The sequence below is a fragment of the Cryptomeria japonica genome, chromosome 7 (assembly GCF_030272615.1).
Source record: "Cryptomeria japonica chromosome 7, Sugi_1.0, whole genome shotgun sequence".
NCBI classification, from domain to species: Eukaryota; Viridiplantae; Streptophyta; class Pinopsida; order Cupressales; family Cupressaceae; genus Cryptomeria; species Cryptomeria japonica.
In genome coordinates this window covers 157,583,252-157,611,202 of record NC_081411.1, presented here as the reverse complement: position 1 = coordinate 157,611,202, position 27,951 = coordinate 157,583,252, and positions in this window count along the sequence as shown.

Here is a 27,951-nt window from a genome sequence, read left to right as displayed (position 1 = left end):
ATACCAACATAGGAAAGGTTGACAAAAAACCGACAATGCTCACTATCAAGAAAGGCTAGGGATTATATTTAGGGCCTTAAGACTATCTCGTCCACTTCCATCAAGTTAATTAGGTATGCACAGACTTGTGGAGCCAAGTGAAGTTAGTACCTTGTACCTATAATTCCTACATCACCGAACCACACATATGTTGGCAATTGACACTCATCCGGTGATTTCATGAGACTTCTGGTGGTTGGTTATTTGTGAAGTGTTTTCATTGATGGAAAATCTTCATAGAGATTCGATCCGGTCATCATGATTCATTGTATCTAGAAGTTGGAGGTAACCGGTAAACAGATAACCAATGAAATATGGCAAAAAAGGGAATTTTGGTAATGTGCTGGTTCGGAATGATTTCCGATGGTTGCGGTATTTTTGGTGATTGTTTTTGTGATCTTGGTGTTTGGAGAGACCTTCGGGAAGGATGTTTTTATAATATTTTGGTCTGGTGCTATGGGTTATTCGAGATTGATTTTAACTTGGTCTACACATTACATCTCTTGAAGCTGACATGAAGAAGATTATTTTTGTGGCAAGACCTAATATATAAGGATGGCTTGGTGGTTGATTTTAAATCTTGTGTGTGTGTGTCATGATCAGTTTTGGTGTGATTGAGAGTAGTTCCACATGCACATTTTGGTTTCAGATCAATCGGTAGTTGACTGAGACCAAAACACAGTAATCAACAGAGCAGAGATAGTCAGTGTTTCAAAGCCTAACCAAAACTCATCTTTGCATAGTCAGATGCTTTCTAAGAGTTTATTTCATTGTAAGTTTTTATTGTAATCAAATTGTAAGTCAGTGAGACTACCTTGAGGGTTTTAGCCCTCCGAAAAATTATCTTTGAGTAGTGAGCTCTAGGCAGTGAGCCTGAATGCAAGTGCATTTCCCATCTATATAATATTTATGTACTCCTAGCCATAGTATATGAATATTGTGGGTTCCAACCCCACCGTGGTTTTTTCCTTTCCAGGTTTCCACGTAAAAATTCTGCTATTATGGATTTGTGAATTTGTTGTTGCATGTTTATGTTCTTTTCTGTTATGCTTTATTAATCGGGGATAAAGAATAAGTTTGTCATTTTAACTTCTCATAGATCACTCATTCACCCTCTCCCCCCCTCTCAGTGATCTCTGATTCTAAAAATTGGTATCAGAGCCTAGTTCCTCTGAAAAAGCTTAACTGCTTGAGGAAGATCTAGGAGATTGATTCAATGGATTCCGGTTTCGAGAGACAACTCAATATGGCACTTGAGGATCTTCATGCTCCTAGAAGTGAGGTATGTACCTTGAAGAATAATTTGAATTTTGCTGGTGAATTCATTAGTGAGCTGAAGGATAAAGCAAATATCTATAGCAAAAAGAGAAAGGAATTAATGGACAAGTTGAAGGAGAAAGAAGATTAGATCATGGAATACCAAGACAAAGTTGATGAGGTTAACAAGCTTGAGAGAGAAAATTTTTCTTTGAAGAATGAGATGCAATCCATTATGATGAGACTGACTACGGAGATTGAGGACCAAAAGAATAATGAGGAGAATATGGAAAAATCATTGAAAGAAAGACCCGATGAATACTTCAAGCTTACCTATGAGAATGATCAGTTGAAGCTTGAGCTGACACAATCAAGGAATAATGGTCAAGAGCTTGAAAGAGAGGTTTCTACCTTGAGGGATGAACTTACTACTACCAATGAATACAGAGACAAATTCAAATCTAGCTCAACAAGACTTGGTGAGATGATGGAAAGTCAAAGACATGGGAAGGACATGCGAGGTCTAAAATATGAGAAAGGTGAATCCTCCGGATCTAGAGAAGGCAATTCTAATAAGAGAAAGAATCTTCTGGTAAGACAACTTAATGCTCATAAATTTAATGGTAGATGTTTTACTTGCAACAAATTTGGTCATATGGCCAATCAGTGCAGAAGTAGGATGAATAATGAAATGATGAGCAATAACAATATGATGAATAATATGAATAATGTTTCTACCTTTACTGGTCGGTGTTTCATATGCAATAATTTTGGACACAAGTCAAATGTGTGTAGAGCTGTGATGAATAACCTTCAGGACAAAAGATGCTATGCCTGTGGAATGTTTGGATATATTTCTAAATAGTCCAGGATGAGACAGAATCCGATGAACTTCATATCTATGAAGAATAATGTTGTTTGTCAAGCATGTAACAAAACTGGTCACATTGCAAAGTATGACAGATGAAAGATTAGTGCTCCCGTATACAAAAAACAAATCACTTGAGAAGGGAAAGGCAAAGGTTGAAGAGATTAGAGATCAGCATAAGAAGATGTGGGTAAAGAAGGATGAATCTAAGGCAAATAATGGATCTGCACCTAAATCCGGTGCAGGAGATTCATCAGGTAACTAGGGCATTATGCCTTAGGGGGAGGTTTTCATGAAAATTCTAAGAACCCCTTCTTCAATGGTATGCAATCGATTCTGGAAGGTTTCAGAAGGAGTAAATCATATGTGGAGATGATATTCAAAAAAAATTGAAGGATCTTGTGCTGCGGTATGAAATTTCATGAAAGTTATGACAACCGGTTGTTGCATTTATTACAGTGGAAAATTAGGTTTTTGAAGGATAAAAGTGAACTTGAAGTCTTCATTCGGCACAATATGATCAAGCGAGTAAGAACAGAGCAAGATAAAGCAACTTGGTGATCCTAACAGTGGTTCTAGTGACTTACTAAGTGATTTCTTACGCTCGGTTGTGAAGTGAGGTAGTTATCTGTTCAATTTTTTTGGTTTTTGCAAACCCTACAATTTAAATGGCTTCATTTTCTGGCATTGTGACACCTTTGGTAGTTGAAATCAAGGATAGGGCATGTCCTATTTTCAAGAAACATCCATTTAAATCTGTCGAGGATGACCCAATAGGTGCATTTTGATTTGTGCCCTATGGTGTGCTGCACAATGAGGACATCAGGGCTTACATTCACTACAACCTTGAGGAGCTCAAAAATGCTAATATGTTGGATCTTTATAACAAGCATTTGGCTGATAGTTTGGGAAATCTCAAACATGAATATAAGGAACTACAAGACAAGGGTTACTCATAGTTCATTCATTTCTTGCTGTTTGATAAGGCAAAGTGGATTTGCTACATCTTGAGCCGCATGCATGACAAATTCATATGGTTGGATAAGCTCAACAAGATCACTAAGCAAGTGATCCATGTTGTAACTAGTTTGGCACAAACCGATATGGTGCATAGCCTGAGGAAGGTATCAAATGACACTGTTATTACTACAAATAGATCAAAATTTGATAGCAGAGCCATTACCATAAAAGATATTTTGGAGAATTATGTAAAGTTCACTTCTATGGTGGTGGGTTATAAGGTTTACCAATCTAGCGAGTACAACTCCATCTTAGTTACTGCAATATACTCTACATATGAGATGCTTAAAGAGGATAAGAGGTATGACCTATGAACAACACTTTTGAATGAGTTGTCGAGTAATTTGATGAAAATTAAGCAGGACAAAAAGAATACATTCAAGTATAGGATACTCCTTATTTTCCTGGCATTATACTTTTTGCAAGAGATACCCGGTATCAATTGCAAGGACCAATGGGGCTATGACAGACTGGTAGCCATGTAGATTAAGGAAGGTTTGTGGGTTGTTGGTGATTCTACTAAGAGGATATCTTTCCTTTGGGAATACTTCAAAATCTTTCAAGCCTCGATGAAAAACAGGGAAATAATTCCTAAAGAGGTGGTAGAGAAGTATGAGCAAACCATTTGCTTCATGGTTGACAAGGATCTATGTTTAATGGAAGTAGTGGAGCCTCAAATCGTTTGGATCATTCCCATGGGATATGAAGTTGACTCAATTACTCTTGAACCCTATGCACAACATCTGCTAAGTCAACCAGTTGATCCCAAGGGAGGGAGATTTGGGACTTTCAAGGAGAAATATCTTAGTTTGCACTAGCAATTTACTACCCCTACCCAAAAGAGAAAGGTAACCAAAATGGCAGAAGAAGTAGGTGCTCATATGGGCTTCATAAATGAGGAGGTGAAGAAGGCCAGAGAGAAACATGCATAGAAGGAAGCAACTAAGTCTTCTCCTACTCTAGTAGCACAACCTACAGAGCCTACCCGATCCGGAAAAGGTGTGTTGAATAAAAAAGAAAAACCTAAAAGGACTTATGTTGCAGTTTCTCCTGTGGCCTCAGAGACAAAGTCTAAGGAAGAGGAAAGTAGAGAAATGAAAAAGAGTCAATTTGTTAAACAGGTGAGGAAGCCTCAATCTGGTGGAGTGCAACCTAGCAAGAGGACAAAATCAGATCCTACTCCCTCTGGAAGATCCCAAAGAAGCAAATCAGTGAAGAGTGAATTAGGCAAAGATATAGAATCTGGCAATATAGAAGGTAAGTATACAATAATTCCTCCATTGATAGTAGACCAATTGATTAATGAGATCCTTGTGGATGGAAACTTAAAGAATCTTCAAGCAAATTTTGACAATTTTGATGATGGTGGCCAAAGAAAGGTAGAGGAAGTTGTAGTATTGTATTTACATAATTTTAGTAAGACATTGATTGAGTTAGAGAAGTACATTCCTAAGGACCTGTATAGTATTATTGATTCTAGAAGGGTGAATGCAAATAAAATGGATAGAGAGATGAAAGAAATAGAACTTGCAAATATTTGTACATGTATAACCCATGATGAAGTTAATCGATTGATTAAGGAGGACAATAAGAAGGAATTCCAAAGAAAAAATAGAAAAAATAGGTTGATTATTGGCAATGTTGAGGAAGTGAAAAGGGAGATAGATGAAATTTGGAAGAAGATCATTCACAACAACCCTCTGTACAAGGATGCCTTTAAATCATCTTAACTAGAACACAAGCTAGGTGATTCCAGACGTCAGAAGGCTGAAATTCAATCTAAGGATCAACCAAATGACTAAGGTAATACCATAGTTGATGCTAAGACCGGTGACAATCCTCTAGTGACTGATAATGCTATAGCCCCTATACAGACTGATATTGGAGATAAGGGTGAGAAGAAGGATGCTAAGTCAATTAAGGTGGACAAAGGCAAAGGCATAACTGAACTAAAAATGGCCACTCCTTTGGTAATAGGAATTTCACCACAGATCAACCTTGACGGATCAGTTGACCTTGAAAATCTTTCTCTCGTAGAGAAGCTTATGCTTGTTGCTATAGTCCAAGCTAAGGCTAACCAAGACCTGGTGAAGTCAGAGATCAAAGATATAAAGTTACTTTTGATGTTTATTGATGTTTTGCAGAAGGTGGCTACAAATGTACAACTAGATTCAAAGGACATCCCCTCTGGTAAATTGGTTCAATTGATTAATAATGTGAATAACAATATTGATTCCTTGGAGAAAATGGCTACTCAAAAGGTTTTGGATATATTTAAGTTAGGAAACAGATATTTTTGAAGATGATTGAGTATGATAGGGTGGCATTGAATAAGAGTGCAAAGAATTTATTACACATTGTTGGAAGCCAATAAACTGTACAAATCATGTCTCATTTTTCCCAAGTTCATTATTGATATTGATAAATAAATAAATGATTGCTAGGGAAAGCTGGCAAGTATTTCACAGTCATTTGATCCCAATGTGACTCTAACCAAGACCATTTAAGGATAAATTATATCTTTGAATGATCTGATCTTTGGTTTTAAAGCTGATAAGGAGAAAGTTTTGAGGAGAGTAGGTGAGCTTTGGAACCTAATTGTTGTCGGGATAGAGACCTTGCTAAGCAATAAGGTGGATTGTATGAAGGAAATGTCCCACCCTATACCATCAAACCTAAGAGAGCTAGAGATTCATGTCATAGTATTCAATGCATTGATTACAATTTTGGATAACCTAAAGAGTGGGTGGGAGACTCACTTGGGATTTTTGTAGAATACTTATCACAATTTATTTAAATATTTGTAAAGTATTCATTTGTGTATCAGATTTGGGTAGAATCCCATATTTGGCATTATTCTCAAAGGGGGAGAGATGAGGTAAAAAATATGTATAGAGTGTACAATCAGTTTGGTGATGCAAAATATTGATCTCAAGGGGACTCTCATAATTCTTTTACAAATTTCAATACTTAGCCATTTTTCATAGGTGTTGCCATCAATACCAAAGGGGGAGATTGTTGGAAATTGACACTCATCCGGTGATTTTAGAAGACTTTTGGTGGTTGATTATTTGTTTAGGATTGTCATTAATGGCAACTATTTGTGGTGATTTGATCTGGTGATCATGATTCATCATATCTGGAAGTTGGAGGTCACCGGTAAATAGATAACTGGTGAAACAATGGAAAACAAGGTATTTTGGTAACATGCTAGTTCGGAATGATTTTTGATGGTTGCGGTATTTTTGGTGATTGTTTTTGTGATCTCGATATTTGGAAAGACCTTTGGGAAGTGTGTGGTTATAATGTTTTGGTCCAGTGCCATGGGTTATTCGAGATTGATGCCGACTTGGTCTTCATGTTACATCTCTTGAAGCCGAAATGAAGAAGATTGTTTTGGTGGCAAGACTGGATATATAACAATGATTTGGCGGTTGATTTTTGATATTGTGTGTGTTTGATAATTAGTTTTGGTGTGACTGAGTGCAGTTCCACATGCATATTTTGGTTTCAGATCAACTGGTAGCTGACTGAGACCAGAACAGAGTAATCAACAAAGCAAACACAATCACTATTTTAGAGCCTAACCGGAACTCATCTTTGCATAGTTAGATTCTTTCTTATAGTTCATTTCATTGTACATTCCTATTGTAATCAAATTGTAAGTCAGTGAGACTTCCTTGAGGGTTGTATCTTTCTGGGTAATCGTAATTGAGCAGTGAGCTCTGGGCAATGATCCTGAATGCAAGTGCATTCCCCATCTATGTAATATTTATGTACTTGTGGCCATAGTATATGAATATTGTGGGTTTCATCCCCACTATGGTTTTCCCTTTTCGGGTTTCCACGTAAAATTTTTGATGTTGTGGATTTGTGAATTTGTTGTTGCATGTTAATGTTCTTATCCGTTATGCATTATTAACTAGTAGATAAAGAATAAGTTTGTGGTTTTAACTTATGATAGATCACTGATTCACCCCCCACCCCTCAGTGATCTTTGATTATAACAACATACATATATATTCAAATACGGTAGACACACCGGTGAAGGAGAATCGTGATGTTCCATGTCTCACCAAAGTGAGTAACGAAAAACCATCTCCTCGCACCCCATACAAACTCCACACATACATGAAGATAGATGCATAATGCAACTCATACATAAGATAAATGTGTTAGTCCATGGTCAATAACACATAACTAAAGTTAACATCTAATAATCCATATGAAAATAATGCATAAACGACATTCACTGAATCACACATCAAAGCATAGTTCATCATAGCATAATATCTGAAAAAAACATCATTGCATAGTGTATCCATGAAAACCACTGAAAAGTCAACCATGGTCAAAATAAGTATTGAAAATAGTTTGATCAAGGGAGGGGTACTACACCTTTTTTTATGTGTCTTTTATCTTTGTTTCTCTTTATTTGAATTTTTTGTCTTTGTCTTGTTTTGTGTGTCCTTGCATGTGATTGTGTGAGTTAAGATCCTAAGATTGGGGGCTTTGTTCCTCAAAATTAGTGATGTCTTATCTCCTTGTGATCTTTCTCCTAATATCTCCTCTCTCACATCCTTCTATTTTATCGTGAGTATTTTAATAGGCCCATAATCTCACTAAAGTGGGGGATAAATGTAGAGTCGTAAATTGTAACTGGTCTAATTTACCCCTCATGCTTGTGCCCCTACTTTAGGGTGTCCTGTCTCCATCCCCTGTCTAGGTCCATTTCAATCCTATTATCCAACCCTAATGTCATGAACACCATTTAGTGGACTCCATCCTAGAGGTACCTTGCCCATTTTTCTTTCTACTGGTCGCATTTATAGGAGGACCAAGGTGCCCTAAAATGCCTTCGTCCTACTTAAACAAGCCCCAATTTGAAATGGGGCAAGCCCTTTATCTCCTTGATGGCTTTTGATCCCCATGGCTACACATGACCATTGGAGATCAGCCTAATTAGTAATTTACCTAGGTAAAATGTAGTAAATATTATACTTATATGTTCCTTTTTAAACCTATATATAATTTTTGACATTTTTCTTTTCTTAATATTATTATTTTTTTAATCAATAAGGGGCACTTTTTAAGGTGTCAAATACTATTGATGTTCAAATTCATGAGTCTACTAGCCCAACAAACACTATTGTTGTTCAAGTCCATAAGTCCACCAACCCAAACACTATTACTATTCAAATCCGCGAGTCCACCAGCGTAGCGAAAGGACAAAGCCTGCGAGCATAGCTACCTAGTGCGGATTTCAACCTTGATGGTGGTTTCACATACTAAGTGTTTTAACCACTTCATTACATGGGTTACCCATTTTCTTAATATATTTATTTGTATAAATATTCTAAAAAATAAAATTAAGCATTACATTAAGAATATTTTGATAAAAACATTGGTGAAAATATATATATCAAAGTATATAATGAATTTAATATTTTATTTTCAAGGCCACACAAAATTCAAAAACTCTCCAAATAATCAATAAAAATAATAAAAAAAAAATTCATGTACCAAAAGGTGTTTACAAATTTGATTTTGCTTTCTATTGAAACATGACATTGATTTTTCAAGGTTTGGAATTTCAATTGACTCAACAAAACTATTTTGATAGAATTTGGTAGGAACTATGGTGTAACACGACCTTATTTAACATAGTTATGAGCTTGAACAATATGTATAGTTTGAAAATATATATTAATCATGTAATGGCTAATACTTATCTGTAGTATTGCCATTAAACTATGTATCATTTTACTCTTCCCATTATGGTTTCTTTTTTAAGAATGTGAAATTAATATTAATTTATATCAAAATCTCTCTCGTGGGAAGGTTGCCATGTCTGAATTATTTATATCCTTGTAGTTGTTAACAATTTAAGGTTTTCTTGCATATTTCATCACAAGAACATTAGCATTTGGTTAGTCCAAAATAGAAGAAATACTTATATACACCGTATCATCAATGAAAACAAAATAGTGAATTATATGATACTTGGCACACAGATTTGTATGTAACACGTATTTTATAACTTGTCATCATATTTCTGCACATTTCTACACAACAGCACTCTACGTGTCTTTTATTAGTGCTAGTTTTTTGCGCTATAAATAATCTCATCATGTAAGAAGCTGATCAGTGAATTGCAATAGAATTTTTGTGGGGTGAGTTGTATTGGATTTTTAATGATTGGAATGCTTGCTCTTCATCAGTTTTCTGACGATCTAATTAAAAACATTAAAGTAAGCATTTTTCTTCTTCTTCGTTGATGATTTCCGTTCAAAATAAATGATGTAACTATTAAATGTGTTGCTAATGCGAGCTTGATCCTTATATAATTTGATATGATCTCGAGCACTAATACTTTTAGATAATTTAATCTAAGTTTATTTGTATTAGTTTTTGTTAATTGTATTGAAGTTTATAGATTTAAAAAATAAAAAATAAAAAAATTATATAATATTTTATATGATAAATCAAATTTTGTTTTGCATTTTAAATGGTGGTTCAGTGAAAGTGCATTAGTTTCTTGAATAGAATCCATCTATAGTGTGGTTTGAAATAAGATATTTAATCAAATAAAAATTTAAAAATAAAAAACTTAGTATAATGATACTTCAAAATCAAATTGTCCATTGTTTCTTATTATAAGGAAAGAATCATAGACACAATATTTTAAAAAATTTAAATATGTTATTTGAAGAAAGTTTTCAAAAAGAAAAATATGATTCAAAATTGTTTTTTTTTGTCGTTGATGATGATATACTTGGGTATATAAGCATTTCATAAATGAATTACAAAATATGTTTATCTAATTTATGTTTAATTTTTCTTTTACTTTAATATCTATTTTAGTTTTTCTAGTAAAATTTAGTGACAACAAGCCATTAAAATTAAAAAGCTAGTGTATATGAAGAAAATGCAAATAAAATGTATAATTTAACTTTTAAAACTAATAAAATAAAATTATATTTACATTTTTACAAAATTCCTTTAAACTAAGAGCTATAGAAAAAAACTATTATCTTTTAGAAAATTATAATTTATATTTTGTAGAAAATTATTTTACAAAGATAAAACTTAATTTAAGTAAACAAATATATATTATATAGTTATATTTTATTTTTCATATTTTAAATTTATTTGTGTTTATTTATTTTTTATTAAATTAAGTAGGGAAGGGTACCAACCTATTACACATCCAAATAAAAACCATTTAAAAAAAAAAACAAGGTTTCAGACACGAAGCCCACCATAAACAATGAAATATTTATAATGAGTTTACATAGAAACAACCATAAGCACAAAAGTTTTGACATAACCAACTAAAAACGGCTAAGACCAAAAACAACAAAAAAAACATTAGGGGACATATATGTGTTTTTTGTTTGCATTATTACTTTTAAATAATTTTAATTTTTTTATAAGAATAGAGAATAAATAGTAACACAAATGTAAATATTGTATATTAAGATATTATATTTAATAGTTATTCTTAAGAATTACAATTTAATTAGTTTTATGAGATGGGTCAAGGTTCAATTTGGTTTTAGTATTCAATTAGGCTTAGTGTTAGAGTTGAATTTGATTTAATGTTCAATTATATTTAAGGTTAAAATTTGATTTTGTATCATTGAATACTAATCATAACCATAACTATAATTGAAAATATCTCTAACACTAAGTTAGTATATAATTAAAATTAAAGTATTGATGAATGCTTGCATTGTTAAGTTAGTGTATTTAACCTTATCAATAATATAGGTACATATGTGTACATGCTTCTATCTTATTGAATATATGAGAATATAGTTTAAATTATTCTACAATAGAAGTTAAACAGTGCTAGATTATTTTTTCTTGATGTATAGTACGAATTGTATATGTTCATAAAATAACATTTTTATAATGTGCTTGATTTTGTACATATACATCAAATAATTTATAACACCTAATTAAATTTAGTCATTCACAAAATTGTGTTATGCAATACACTCTTTGAGAATGAAGCATATATATATTCAATTAATGAAAAAGAATGAATAAATTGAATGTTTAGTATATTTTAAAAATATAAAACTAAAAGTAGATTTAAAATTATAGAATGACAAGTACAATAAAATTTTAAATTTAAATTCCAAAACACAAAATTTTACAAAATGATGTGTAGTATAATTAATGGAATTGTTCAAAACAACTTGTTATGGCTATCATATATAATTTTGATATTTGTTTGTATCCAGAAGAAGTTGTAGCTCAAACATGCCAATCTAGTGATCTAGATTTTCTTCTTTTACTATTGTATAATGGTACTATATACGGTGAAAAGTGATGATGAAAATCTATTGCAAAACCACAAAGATCCAACCCCAATAAAAACTCTAGTTCTACAATCAAACATTGACCATACACCAAGGAAGATACTTAAGATCATGCAAATCAACAAAATAAATAATATTACCATTCGCATGTCAAGTAGGAAGACACTTTAGGAATTGGAGGGATAAGATTAAAAAGTAAAGAGATGGTTGGCTAGGATTAAAGGGTAGGTAGAAGAAATAATAAAGTGATGAAGGGGGTAGGTAAGAAAAGAATTAAGAGATAAGTGACATATGTGATAGAGGAAAAAGCTAAAAAATTAATTAAATATATAAAGATTTATTTAATTAATAGAGGAATTTAGATCAATTAAATAAATAAAATATTTATTTAATTTAGGAGCAAAATAATTTAAATAAATAAAATTATTTATTTAAATAATTTTCATATGTTTTATTTTCTTAACTTCTCAAAAGGGGAATCTTACAATTGAAGCATAGTTTTCAATACAATATGTTAGAGATAGCATAAGCTAACTATTGTTTGTATAAATTTTCATCCAATAAAATCATCTTTAGAGTAAAAAACTCTCCCCAATGGATAATAGGAATTTTGAACAAAAACTTAATTTCATGAATTAGATTTATGTCATAAATCTCAACATTACTTTTACCATTCATGTGCCACTAGTAATGCCCATGTAAAATTAAAAGTTGATTGATGGAAGAGACACAAGTTGTTCCTATGAAATGAATACACATAGTGGTTTTGATTTGTCCTATACAAAAGGTTTATTATATATGTAGAAATCATAAGCGTTGTCTCTTACCCATTTTGAGAAATGGTATATATTGTTGCAAAATATCTCTATGTTGTTACAATAGTTTGGAAAGTTTATTGAAGGAACCCTATAAGTATTTTTGATGATCCATGATTGTATCCCCTTGGTCTGAAATATAAAGAAGTGCAATAAGATAACACAACTTGAAGAAAATTGATTTGAAAATATGCCATTGACAGAATCAGGTGGTGAAAGCATCTCATTCCACCTCACCTCAATCCACCTCTTATAGATGAACCCCGTTTGTTTAAATGGTCTACTAGAAAATTTTGCTACACTATTCAAGAGCAGTTGTTGTGGTAGTTCTTCCTACACCTCTTTTGTTCTTTTCTTCCCCATTAAACCTACAACATGTGAACATATTCAAATCCTGTACAAAAGCTTACTCTTACTCTTCTGAAGACAATATACTATAGAATGAAATATATTAATTTTGAATATATATTTTCATAGAATTTTTATCAATTCTCATTAAATGTTAATTTTGATAGATCTTATGAGTAGTAGGGTTATAATTAAAATTAGACTTAGGGTTAGTCTTAGTGTTAGGGCTACAATTAGTGTTATCTTTAGTTATACTATTAGAATTAGAAGTACCTAGGGTTAAGGTCATGTTTAGTAATAATAATTTTATACAAAATTAATTTGTTATTTTAAATTAGCATTGGAATTATAAATAAGGTTAGGAATATGATCATAATTAAAGATATAAAGGTTACTATTAGTGTTATAATTCATGTTAGTTTTCCTCAAAAGATTAAAATTAGAAGTAAGATTATAATTAAGATTTAGTAATAATATGATATAAGATGACACATATTCATTTAATATTTATATTGCAATATAAATTTTAATAATAAACTTTGATGCCATTGAATTGCAAATCCTCACCTCATAAATCATCCTTATTTACTTTATGTACTATTTTATAAATTCTTTAATTCAACTCCTTTTTTTCACCCTTTTGTTAGAAAGTGTTTTGACACTCGATTATTTGAAACTTCCCGTTGCAGCAATTTGTCTAAGAACTAACTTTCTCACCAACTATTTCTAAACAAATTTCAGTTTTACATGTTGATGTTGGTTTCTTTGAAAAATTGAAAATGCACCCTAAGTAACTTAGATATTTTAAAATTTTAGTAATAATGGGATTTTAAAGGATAATCTAATAAATTGGGTTTTATCAACATAATTTAAATATTCTCACTTTTTCTCTGTGTATGTATTAAGAATTTTCAACTTCTTAATTTAGAAATAATGTAGAAATTTCTTTGTTGTATGTAAATATTTTTGTATTTGTGTTAATGAGAGTATTTTTAGTATAATATTTCCAAAAATATTCTTTCCTACTTTGATATCTTAAATACATATATTTAAAAAATATGAAAAATATTTTTGATGATGCTTTAACGTTTGGTTTTTTACATTATCTTATGTTATTTGTGTCTCAATCATTTTTATTTTTATTAATATTTGCAGGGTCCATTAATTTCTCTTACAACACCAACCTCTCTCAAGTTTTCCAAAATTTATTAAGGAAAAGTTATGGCCCTTAAAAGAAATTGAGTAGGCCTAATTTGAAGAAAGTATTACGTTGTTATGTACTCTCTAAAAGATGGAAATTCCTTTGAACATCTCAACCCAATACTAAATTTTCATCAAGGGACTTCTCCTTTTCTTCATGTTGCTACATTGTTGATGACCTTGTCCTTTGCAATTAGTGATAAAATTTGTGACTAGATTCCCATGCTACTTTGAAAGATGTGAGAGAGATTAAAATTAAAGAGAAAACACTAATTGTATCTCTTATTGAGGCTCCCACATTTTCTTTTGATATTAGTAATAAGATTTGTGAGTGGATTCACATGCTACTTTGAAAGATCTGAGAGATATTAAAATTGAAGGGAACACATTAAATGTATCTCTTATTGAGGTTCCAACATTGATTTTTTTATGCCATAACCTTGGATATTTGATTATAAATAGTTTTCTTCTCACAATTATAATCAACTATTTTGTTGTATACATTGACCTAGAAATGTTAAATTTTGAGAACATTTAGGTGAATGATAACACTATTGAGATTGTCATCTAATTATGTGTAGCTTTGAATATTTTAAGCATTTTAATAACCATGGACTCAACAAATGAAAGATATGTTCACACAATGTGATTTTCTTAAATCTCTCCTCTTAGATTCAGGCAATAATAAAAAAAATGCGCAAGATTGGTAAACTTTGTATTAATAAGAAATTTTTGCAATATGGTTGAGATGAAATTATACTTGCTGGCATGTTTAACCCTATGTACAGTTGTTGCAAAATGTATAATGTTTACAACTCTAAAGTGAATGAGAAAAATGAACTTAGTGAGCTTGATTCATAAGCAAGATGTATTTCTAAAACAAATTTCTAATTTTGAACAAATATGCATATGCAATGATGCCTATAGTGCATTGGTAAGTTTTTCAAGTCTTATTTTGTTACAAGTATTGAAATTCTAATCAACCACTTCCATCATGAAATCAACTTATAGTGCATTGGTAAGTTTTTCAAGTCTTATTTTGTTACAAGTATTGAAATTCTAATCAACCACTTCCATCATGAAATCAACTTATTTCTCTACTGCATTTTAATTTTAATGTTAGAGATTGTGAAAATTTGGTTATAGGAACATTAGAACTACATTTCTAGTTATCATCATTCATTTTTGTATATTTTACTAATTCAATCTTTGAAAAAAAATGGTTTAATAGTGCAATATAGGAGTCCTCACTTTTCTCAAATCTTGAAATATTCTTCAATTGAAAATTGAAAGAAAAATTATCTAATTATGACCATACAACTCTACTTGTCTATTACTTTCGTTTGCTCCTAATCTAAAATGTATATTAGTTTCCAAGAAGAAAGGATTTAATGACACTAAGTCTCTACTACTTGTCAACAAGTTGTTGAATCTTCAACAAGAATTTACAAAAACTAAAATTATCTTATCACAAGGTACTTTGAAGGAAGGGAGATGCCTCAACTATTATCTTGAGGAATTTATTTGATATTTGACATTCTTAAAGAATCTAATAGTTATTTAGTATTTGTATTTACAATTTATTTTTGTTAATTTTGTAGTTGTATTATTAAAAAGGAGATGAAGTATGTGAAATTTATATTTGAACTTAATTATAGATTCTAAAAATGCATACAATGAAAACAAATAGAGAAATATTTTAACACAAACATAAAGAATGCTTGAGGCCAAAGCTAGGGCTAATACCTAGTTGGAGGATTTAGATGAAGATAGAGTGTGGAGATCTACCAATGACCTTGTGGGCCTTCTCGAACAATGGGATAAGGTGAATGGGAGGATCGAATATCTAAACACCAAGCTCAAAATGGCTAGAACAAAAATCAAGATGGAAGAATATAAGATATCTTAGGGGGCCCTCAAGAAGAAAATTGAGGAGGATAATCTTGCTTGGAAGAATGCATCCAATATGCATTATGCCTCCTTGTAGGCTATTTAGACTATCTAATTTGAGAGGAATAGAAAAAGGGAGAAGAAATAAATGAACAAAGGCCCTGATTGCAAGTTTACCTCCCATGGAGTCCCTAGTAAAATCCACCCCTGATTCTTTCTTCATGTCCTCTAGCTCTGGGATTGGTTCTTGTGAAAAAGTGTCTTTTTCAGATAAGGTGTTAATTTTGTGCAAGGATTGATAGGATAAAAATTCCCTCACGTATTTGGCCATATGTTTGTACCTTTACTGGGTGGTTGATCTTGTTATTTGTGGGTTTTACTCTCTTTTTGTTTCTTCTAGCTTTCGAATTCCCCTATTGGGTTTTTGTTTGTTATAGTGAAGGGTTTTTTCATTAGGTGTGCTTGCACTCTTAGTGTCACCATGTAGATATGTAATGGCATGGGCCTATACCGCTTTTATTATTCAAAACATAAAGAAAGTATAAAATGGATAAATTTCTTATAGAATGTATTTCAAATAATATAAAAGGAAATATTTTATAGAGTTTTAAACCTCATAAATAGATTGTAGCATCTAAAAGAATACAAAGCATGAATTAAATTTTTACTATTACCATATAATGAAGACTGGTAGATCCAAAAAGAAAACTTAAACTATTTACCTAAATTGACGGTCAAACTACAGATGGAAATGAACATGAAAGTTATTTGCATGGTCAATTGTATGATAGATCTCTAACTAGTAGAACTTAATGAGAAACATCAATTATCAACATAATCCCCCTTGATGTTAAGACTTATAGTTTGATCTTGAAGCATTGAACCTTGGGTCTTTTTCATCATCTAAATAAGAATTTACATTACACCATTCATTTTTTCAATCATAACAAAAAACAATCTTATCTCTCACAATTTTATGTTTATTTCATTTCTGGGTGAGATTTCAATATATGCACATAGCTTCATCATTATCAAAGGTGGATTCAAACCAACTCTATGACATAATTCTATTAGAATCTCCAATCTCCTCCTTTAAGGGCCAACTTCACTAGATGCATCAACTATAACTTAAGTTTCTACTAACTATAATAGTGATGCATTTTTCCTCTTATAGTGACCACCTAATTCTAACATGGATGATCTCCTTTGTTTCCTTTTTATTTTATCCACCTTAGGGAGATTGTAACACCCTGCCTTGTATATAACTAATACAATTCCAATTATTGCATGTTTTTCTTCAATAGATGGTTATATAGATCATGGGATTATAAATGATATGAGTATATGTCAATAATCTTGATATTTCTTGGTAAACATGATGAAGATTAATAGAAAATAATATAAATTATTGTTGTGGTATAACTACAATTTGGAACGTGTTTGCTATGTGTAGGAAAGTAACATGGACTAAGGGAGAAATACTTATTTCAAATCAATTTCCTCAATGTGAGGTTATAAGATCAACTATTGTTTAGTTAGAAGAAAATGTAGTTTTAATATTAGATATAGATGTGTTTATGTGGTTTATTGTTGTGGATACTTAAGGAGTCAATTACCATGTTTTAATTAAAAAAATAGACCCCCAAGGTCTATACCTCTTGATGTGGGGGCCTATTGGACATGCAATAAAGGCCCTTGGACTTGATTTCACCCTGCAAAAGTCCTCATTAAAATAAGTGACGAATTTAGAGGATAAATAAGTTGAGGGTACACACCCCACCACCCATAGCTCATTTATGAGGGAAGACTTGGGGAATGGGTTGTCCTAATTGTTCCCACCTCTTCAATGAGGAAAATACCTCATGGATGAGATGCTCGAAGAAGGTGACAAGTGTCACCTTTCAATCCAAGTATTCCATGTTAACCTCCCTTATAATTAATGGGTGAAGAGAGAGTTGGGTGTTACCCACTTCTTTATTTTTGGAGAACTCTTGCAAGATTTTGAGAAAGAAGATATATTGAAGGGAAGGAAGGAGTCCATTCTTGGAGAGATGGAGGAAAAAGTGCATAGGTTTAGAGAGACAAGTTCTCCATTTCCTCTAATCCATTTTGTTATTGTTACAAGTTTGAGATGTAGTTGTAAAGTCTAGCATGCAATGTTTATGTGAAGAAAATTATTAGAGTTATGTAAGGGTTTTAGTTGATGAGAGTAAATTTGTGGAGTGTGTGAGACCTCACTATCTTGAGTCTAAATCTATCTTCCTTCTTGGGGGTATGGCTAGAGCCTACGAGACTCCATGATGCCATTATGGTTTGGAGGAAAGCAAGCCTTGTTTTTGTGTTTTCCCATTGTCATGTATGATTGTGAGATCTTTCAAAGTGTTTAGTTAAATAAAAATTATTGGGTAATGTAACAGAAAGCATTTGATAGCTCTTTTCTGTTGGAGTACATCTAAGGATGACTATGTTTTGGTTTTAAAATGATGTTTAAAGAAAAAACCTCCCTCTTTGAGATTTCCTTGATTTTCTTATTTGATCTCTTGAAGATGGCATTGCAGTTGTAGTTTTCAACAGCTGCTTGTGTTTAATTACCTCTCATATATCCATGTGAATGATTTTAATATAAATGTTGTAGCTCTATTTATTTCAACACATATTATTTTGTTCTCTTACTCAGAATCTGTGCATGAATATTAATGGATTGTATGCAAGCAAATAGAAGGAATTTAAATAAACAGAAGGAATGCAAATGAGACATCCTTTTGAAATAAAATGTGTAAAATGGAATTTGGGCTTTTTGCAATGTAATCTATTCGAGAGAAAAATAATTTAGAAGGGACGCATATGTTGTCAGTAGGACAAATTTGAGTTGTGATACTTCATGAAAAAAAGATACTGATTGGTATACACAGAATTTTGTTCTCAATCAAGGGTAGAAATATATTTAAATTCTTTAACCGGGTTGTGAAATCAATTTGTTGTTTTGGTGGGAAAGAAAAGGAGAAAGTATCATACTTATAAATCTTTATGTTATTAGGTTTGAACTATGCAACTACCTCTCATACAACTAAACATACTTATAAATCTTTATTGTCTCAGTGGAATAGAGATCCCTGACTTTACTTGGTAACTATTCATGATGGCCATGAAATTACGGTAGTTCTGGACTAGCAGCTATACATCTTTTCATATAGGTAATTTCATTACCATCACAACCTGGTTGGTTTGATCACAGAAATTATATCTATGTAAATGTATACAGAGAAATTGTATTGTACTCAACTGGAAATGTCTGCATATAAGGTACTGCACTGATAAGGTACTGTACTTCCGTTTATTATGTCCCTTTGGTGAAGTTTAAATTCGTAGATAATTCCCTTTCAATTATGAAACTCATAATCCTATCTAAATAAGTTGAATGCGAGTTGCATCTGAGGACAGCCGCCACGTGAAGCAAATTATGAAACTCATAATCCTATCTAAATAAGTTTAAAGTACATCTCTTGTGGACAGATGAAATGTTTAATGATTGAAAGTAAATGAGTTTTTAAACAAAAATTAACAACCAGAGAATTAGTAATAATAAAGTCGCTAAAAACTTAAAAGTCATTAAATAAAAGATATATTTTAAATGAATAATGTAAAATGGATGTATCTAAGTTTTAACTTGATGTTTCCAATTTTAATAAATCTTAAGTTTAACCTCTTCCCTTTTTTTCGAGATTCAAAATAGAAACCAAATGACATATAGAATATATGAATAAAATCAAAAAATATTATTAGAAGTTACTAAGTTTTAAATTTAGGTGTTTTAATTTCTAATTTGTTGCCTACATATATAAAATTACATATTTTGGATAAATAAATATGCCTATTATTTGGATATTCCTTTTCGAGAATAAAGAAATTTATTTGGTTTTAAACAAAAACAAATATATATATATATATATAATATTGTATGGATTGTGTATTTATGGAATAAAAGAAAGTATTTGTACATCTTAGGAGAATCACGTGTGCTAAATAGATTTTTTTTTTATGAATAGGCCTTCTCTAATAATTAGAAATATTAAAGTACATATTCACAAAAAAAGCCTGGGGGATACGAGATCACCCCGTGAGAGTCACTTGGCTAGCGACCGGAAACCAAAAAAACAAGAAGCTATTCATCAAAAAGTTCCTCAAGTAGACAAAGCAGAGGCAACCGAGGGTGGAGGATCAGGGTCATCATTTTTGCCCCATACATCAGCGGGGCCAGGAGTTGGGTCTGGCATAGACCACCCATCTTTAGGTTCTCTTTCAATTTCTCCTTCGTCTTGCGTGGGAGTCGAGATCGCCAAAGCTAGGCAAGGAAACTTGAAGGTGGTGGCAAAGGGCCACCCACAATCAGAGAAAGAACAAAGGCCATAGGGGCACCAGAGGGCCACCGCGAGCCAGTGCCACGTCGCGTCGGGGAAGCTGAACGGCAATGCCAAGCATCATTTCTCCCACCCAAAGGGTGGTGAGGAGGTTGGGACCGCGGGGTCTGAGAGCGGTGGGCAGAGGAGCTGCGACCGCGACGATGGCCATGGTGCGGAGTACGATTGACAGAGACAGAGTTCGGTGGTACTTGGGCAATCACACAAGGGGCATTGCCCCAGTGCTGAAGGAGCTCTTGAAGGTGGGCCACCTCTTTGGCCACCTTGTCAGCTTGTACCTAAATCTGGATTAGTAGATTGTTACAAATGCAAGCTTTAGCATAAAACAAAACATTAATATCCAAGCAGCTGTGAGAAAAAATAACATAATTTTTATCCTTCCAAAGAGTAAAAAGGATCTCCATTCTAAAAGAATGGCATATCTGGGAGAATTTAAAGGGGATTCTAGGTGAATCACCTAGAAGAGCCATGTGCTAGGAAAATGGCTCGGGCCGAAAAGGTCGAAAAAAGTCATGAATCCGGCTCCAATACTATTGAGCTCTGCTATAGAACCAAAAGATATGCATAAAATTTTATGGGTGGCCACAAAAAGGGCAATGAGGATCAGACACTCCCAAATGCTTGAGTCTGGAACCCAATGGAAGACCTTGAAAGAGAACACACCAAGCAAAGTTTACAATCTTAGGTTCGGTGATGGCGGACTAGACAACCAAAAACCTGAATCTCCAGGCAATCTAGGAAGACTACAAGTGCCACCACTGATTGAGAGTATGAACCATAGGCAAGTGAGGAACCAACCAGAGACAACCCATTTAGGGTTTGTAGTTGGTAAAAGGAGTCCAAGGATACCACTTCCAGTCTTTCCACCAAGGTCTAACAGACCAAATACTGAGCTTATGAAGTAAATTTGAGGGAAGGGCCAAGAATAGAAGGTCATAAGTCTATCGATCTGGCTGAGACAAACGAAATTGGACCTGGAGGTCATCCCAAGACTGAAGGCTCATAGTAGATCTAGAAAAAATATCCTTAGGTGTGCGAATGTCATGCTTGTGAAAGCACAGAGCATCGACACCCTAAATCTTGCCCAAAGGTAACCCTTGCACCTAGAAAAGAGGGGACCACCAAAGGTTGTGCTGATTCATGGATAAGTTGTCCCGAAAGCCTCGCCAACCCATCGCAGCCAAGGCTTGATAGCTTCCAAAGCATGCCAAATACTTTTGACCATAAAAGTACCCTGTATCTAAATAGGGTATTTCATGGTGAGCAATGTTTGCAAGCCAATCCCTTTCTAGGCTAGCCTTTTGGAAGGAAAGCCTGAAGAAATGCAATGTCGGAGAAGAATTTTCCAGGCCTCGTCACTAGCTAAGGCTCTGATAACCCATTTAGCACATAAGGTCAACCCTTGGTTCTATGTAGAAATAAGGTTGAGACCTCCGGATTCCTTGGGGAGACAACAGTAATCCCAAGCAAGCCTATGAAAACCATGATGGTCAGACCCAAAGGCCCAAAGAAAGACCCACAAAAGTCTTTCCAACTTCATGTAAGAGGCCTTTGAAGGAGCCCAACATGAAGAATAGTAAACATGGGTGGTGGCCAACACTTTGGAACAGACTTGGAATTTACCAGCCAAAGAGAGAGGCTTGGTGATCCAGTAGGCAAGCTTTTTCTCGATTCTGGCTAGGACTGCCTACCAGAGATCCGAAGGTGAAGCTTGGAAGGAAAAATGGAATGCCCAGAAAGAAAAATATTTCACCATGCTGGAGCCATTTCTAGTCATACTGAAGGATCCATTGCGGAGGAGGAAGAAAGGACTGTTTATAACATTGTGTCTTGTGCCACTGAATGACCAAACTAGAAGCCAAGCAAAAAGTGTTAAGACACTGGAGAGCGGACTGCACATTATCTTCATCCTCAATGAGAGTGAGAAAGGAATCATTTGCAAAGTGGTCATTGACAAGCTGGGAAGGTGACTCAGGCGGGGAGATACCACGGACATGCCCAACAACGATAGCATTAGCAAGTAAGTAGCAAAACCCTTTCGGTGCAAGAACATATAAAGCAGGAGCCAAAGGGCACCCCTGGCGAATGGATCTGAAAAGGCCAAAAGCCTCAAACTACCAACCATTAATGGTGATGCAAGCTGAGGCATCTCCAAATAACATCTAAATAGATTGAATGAACCAAGGACCAAAGTCAAGGGCATTGAGCATAGCCAAGATAAAAGGCCACTCAATGCGATCATATGCTTTAGCGAAGTCAATCTTAAGAAAGATTGCCCACTGTTGAGAGCATCTTACCCAATCCATTCCTTCCCAAACAACAATAATATTGTCCAAAGTAAACCTGGATTTAATAAATCTAGTTTGTTCCAAGCGGACAATAAGTGGAAGAAGATATCAAATCTTAAGGGCCAAGGCTTTGGCAATGACCTTATAAGAGACATTAAGCAAGGTGATAGGCCACCAATTGCAAATGTCCTCTAGGCCCCTAGCCTTAGGGATAAACTTGATGCTTCCTTGATTAATCATTTTCCCAATGAGCGAGAATGAAAAGCTTCCAGATAGACCTTACGAAGGTCAAGACCAAGACAAGGCTAAAGAGCTCTGTAGAATTCACAAGGGAAGCCATCACAACCTAGGGCTTTGTCATCTGCCATGGAAAAAATGGCTTCTTTGAGATCATCAATGGTTAGTAAGAGATCACAAAAGGCCTGCTACAAATCAGAGAGCCATTTGGGAACAACAGTTAAGCAATCTTGTAAGGCTTGGGTTCTGGCTGGGAATCTCCCTGCACTGTGAACACCTCATAATGAAGGACAAAGGCTTGCAATATGTTAGGCAGCTCAGTGAGAAGAGCCTGTCCCTCTCTAATTTTATTAATTATAAAAGAGGTATGACGCACAAGAAAAACTCCTTAGAAGCCCTATCGCCCATTTTAAGCCGATGTAATCTGGCTTTGATTTGAGCTCCTTTGGCAGAGTAACTATCCGCAACTTTCTTATGATGGTGGAACTGGGCTAAACGGAAATGCAGGATAGAATCAAAGGGAATCAAAGCCAAAGCTTCTATGGCAACACATAGAGCTTTGGTGGTTACATCATATGACTGCCTGCGGTAGATGGCAAGTTGTCTACCATAAATGTACATAAACCTCATAGAGTGGGAAATGGCATCATGCCACCACACAATCCAACCAGTGTGATGACGAGGCCTTGGCTCGAGATTCCACACTCGTTGAATGTGGGCCATTGTGGACTGGCAATGCAAAAGAGACGTGTTGAGGTAGAATTGCATTTTGGAAAGACATTGCGTAGCTGTCTGCCATTCAATGCTAAACTTTATGGGGAAGTGGTCTGACAATGTCACATCAACAAGAGGAGTGATGGGCAGATCATGATCTTTTGAAAAAGAGAAAAAAGATTGCACAGATATCATAGCACGATCAAGCATTTTAAGAATTTTGTCAGAGCCAGCTCTGAAATTCGACCAAGTGTGCCAAGCCCCACTAGGACAGTGGTGGTTGGTGTTGGGGTCGAAAAGACCCAATTTATTACTTATGTAGTACCAAGCTTCCCACTCTCCAGTTGTCCAGTGGAAAGACAAAAAATTATCCTTATTAGAAGCCACCTCAACCATACTGAAATCCCCACACATGACCCAAGTGGCGGGTAGAAGATTATTCATGATCCATTGCCAGAGGTAAGATCTTTCAACCGAATCACTGGGAGCATAAACATTAACAATCCCAATAGAATGATTGTCGATTGAAAGCAAAACCCAGACAACACCCTGCATGGGATCAACCCCATGAGAAATAACTGCAATGCACCACCGAGGTGAAAGGAGAGTGACAACTCCCCCTCAACCAACTTCATGCTGAGAAGAAAAAACAAGGCTATCTGGCCAAATAACATGGCATGCAGCATTTAGCATGAAACCTGCAATTTTAACTTCCTGAATGCAAAGAACATCCAGGCCTATGAAATGTTGATGAACATCTCAAACACAATATTTTCTAGCAAGGTCTGTGAGACCTCAAACATTCCATGAGATGTAATTCATGTCAAAACTAGCATATCTTCCTTGTCCCCAAGAGAGGAGAAGCTATTTCGTAAAAATTCTGGGTCCCCATTGGAGATGACGCATCATTTTTTTGAACCACCATCTACAATCTTAGCACACCCTAAAGGGCTGCGAGAACGACGTAGAGAGTGTGGAGCAGAAATCACAGACATAGCTTGAGGAGTGCGCACCCAAGGAGGGTGAGAAACACCCTCAGAAGAAGCATTCCCATGTTGAGCAAGGTTTGAAACTAGAGTGAGAGCTGCCTGGGAGGATGGAGACTGCACAGGAGGATCTATCATTGGTTGAGAATTGGAACCGACGGGAGTCTTTTGGGCCAAAATCGCAGGGGTTTTTCCTTTATGAACAACAGTGGTCTATTCATTCTTCTTGGCTCCCTCCACTGGACGAGAGCCAGAATCCTTAACAAGGGGTTTCAATTTCAGAGTTGCCAAGCGACAATCCCTTATCTTGTGATCCACCAAATGGCAGCGGTAACAAGTGTTGGGAAGGTTCAAATAAAGCACCTTCTCAGTGAAGGTGTTACCACCCACTTGAATTTCAACAGTCTCTTTCAGGTCACGAGAAAGATCGACCTCAAGACATACCCTCTTTTGGGATCGAGCATTAAAAAAATAACATGGCTCGAGGTAGACAACTTTGCCAACAGACTGGGCAATGGTTTGCATGAAAGGCCAACAAAGCAAAGGAAGACCAGAGAACTCAACCCAGACTGGGACCCGCAATTTTTTTTCATCTGGGACAAAAAAATCGCGAGACCAATGTTGGAAGGCCAAAAGGGACAACCTAACAGTAGCCTCGACGTGGGAAGGGTTTGAAAAGCGAAACATAAAAAGCCTTTCGTGAGACTTTGGACACCATCAAGCCTAACTCCATGAGGAGACCGGGCTTTGGCGACCCAATCACGAAGCATGCTTTCAGGAGGGATCCTACCCACAAAATATCTTATCAAAGTACATTTTTCAAGCCAGTCACATGCATTGTCAAAATCCTGAACAGGAAGTACAACATCTGGCGAGGACATACCTCGTGAAACACTTTCGGCATCGGCACGAACTTACGAGGACGTTTCCTTGGTGGTGCCATGAGGGTCCGTAGTAGCAACTCCACCACCAGCATCAACTACTGGGCTAAAGTTAGCCAGAGCCATAATAAACACAAAAATCCTGTAGTAAATGCAGTCTGAAACAAACGAAACGGAACATGCAATCTCAAACCCTAGCCGAGACACACCTTTTTTTAACCCATGAAAATTAAAAACCAAAACTAATAGTCTATCGTATAGATGAGTAGTAAACTATGTTTTAGGTTCGTATTATTACTAATGAAGTAATATTAATATTAATATTAATAATGATGTGAAATGCTTGTACAAATATAAAACACAATACAAACGATGGAATAATAGTTCTAATAATGAAGTGTTGTATAATACTTAATAACAATAATGTCTATCAATTTGCAACATCTGATTATCATTACAAGCCAATATTTCTCCTTTCAATATTTGTAGCTAGCTTGATTCACCATTTTAAACACAAACCAATCTTTCTTCAAATTTTGACGAATTACACCTTGGGCGATTTCACTCATAATTTCCTACGAACACCTTTGCAAATACTTTCTTTATTCTTGATGGGAAAGATACTTTATAATCAGCTGTAGATAGCTTAATTCCTAAAAACTCTGATCCCTTTATAAATTTAGTTGCCTTCTATCTCTTTTAAAAACGTCCTCCTTAGTTCAAATGGAGTCTTTCAATATGATTACAAATCCACTCTAACAAGTAGTACAATTTTACTTCATTTGGTTGCAACAATTTAGGTGATTGGCATTTCAATCAACTTATTCTTCTCTGCGAATCTGTCTAAACATTGGACCCTTGGCGCACTCACTTTTCAGCAACTGCAATCCTCAATTCACCCTGATCTTCTAATCTCTTCTTTACATTCAACTATCTCTCAATCTTCTTTTTGGTTTGTTTGCATGCCACAATATTTTTCTTTGATACTAAATTTTGTTTCTAAAAATATAGAGAATAAAAAACAAACACATAAATCTTTTAGCAAAAACACAGAGAACTCTTTTAATTACTCAAACTCTTAAATGTATTACATTTTGAAGATTGTATTTCAAAATGTTACAAAATAGTATAGTATGTTTAACAGACGTGGCAGCCTCATAAATAGATCATAGCATCTAAAAGAACACAAAGCATGCATTATTCTTGTAGCATGAAGACTGGAAGATCCAAAAATAATTATCAACATTAATTAGCAAGTGTAAATTTAATGGGTGGAGTAAATCATTCCTATAATAATTTCTCCCCACCACTTTCCCTTTTTTTGAAGTATTTTTGAAGTTTTCTTTGATCTTTACATTCGGTATTTTAGCCAATTCATTTTTGTTGTTCCAGTCAGTATTTTGCTATTGTTATTGAGAAAAAATATAAAATATTCAGCAATAAAGTTGTTAGTGTCAAATAATTGAATAAAAATAAATAAAAAATTAATGTGTAGAATTGAGAGAATAATGATAAACAAAATATACAAAAATAGAGCAGCAATTAAATGGTCTTAGAAGAAATATATTTTTTATGTGATAATTTTTTAAATTAAAATGGTTCTATATATTAATATTAAAAATGACATATATTGCAAAAATGGTCAAGAGGAGAAAAAAAAATGCACTTTGACAATATGAAATAAAAAATATGTAATATCTCTTGAAAATAATTTATCTTTTCCCAAAATCTAGAAATGCATGAAACACTTCCAAAGGATTTGATTAAACAATTACACTTAGTATGAAAATAACTTCATACAAAATGATATGTAAATAATTGCACAATTTTACAACAATGAATAAAACAATATTTGTTTATGAAAACTGATATTACACAACAAATAAACTTCTACAACATTTACTAAAATCTGAAAGCAAAATACGATGCTAAGAGGCACTACCCAGCAACACTATTTTTAGGTAAACTTTACCAAACTTATCAATAAAGTATTTATTGTAAACATGCATGAAAATATAATTTCAAAACATCAAATCCATAATCTCATTGCTTCCAATATACTTTTGCAACTTATATTGGAAAGATACCAAAAATACTCCCAAACCGGGTGCTAACAGGCACTACGAAACTGCATTGTCTACACTAAATCTTAACTAAGCTCACAATATCTAATCTCAAGGATAAAATATCAGTTTTGATAATGTAAACGTAGTAAAACAAAAACTCTAATATTTGATCAAATCTACAACAATATGAAATTAAAAACCCAAAACTACACTCACAAACTACTAGCAAACACTCACCAAAATGCATAGAGAAAAAATATAAAATCTAAACCTTTAGTACAATGGTAATCTTTGAGTGAGACTACACTATAATGGAACTCTAACTCATGTTCTTAATCTACTTTAAAATCCTAAAAACCCTATTCTTGAGCCTCCTTCTCTATAGGTTTAAGAGGTTTGAAGAACAACAAACAAATTAAAAAAAATCAAGTGAATGAATGAGATAATGTTACAAATATCCTCTAAATAAAAAGTATATCTCAAAACTAGGACCAAGAAGTAAAATTATTTTTATTTCCCATAAATTAACTCCTCCTCCACTTGTCGTCCACTACCTAAGTCTCCCTATTGTAACTTACCACTTTCCCATTTTGT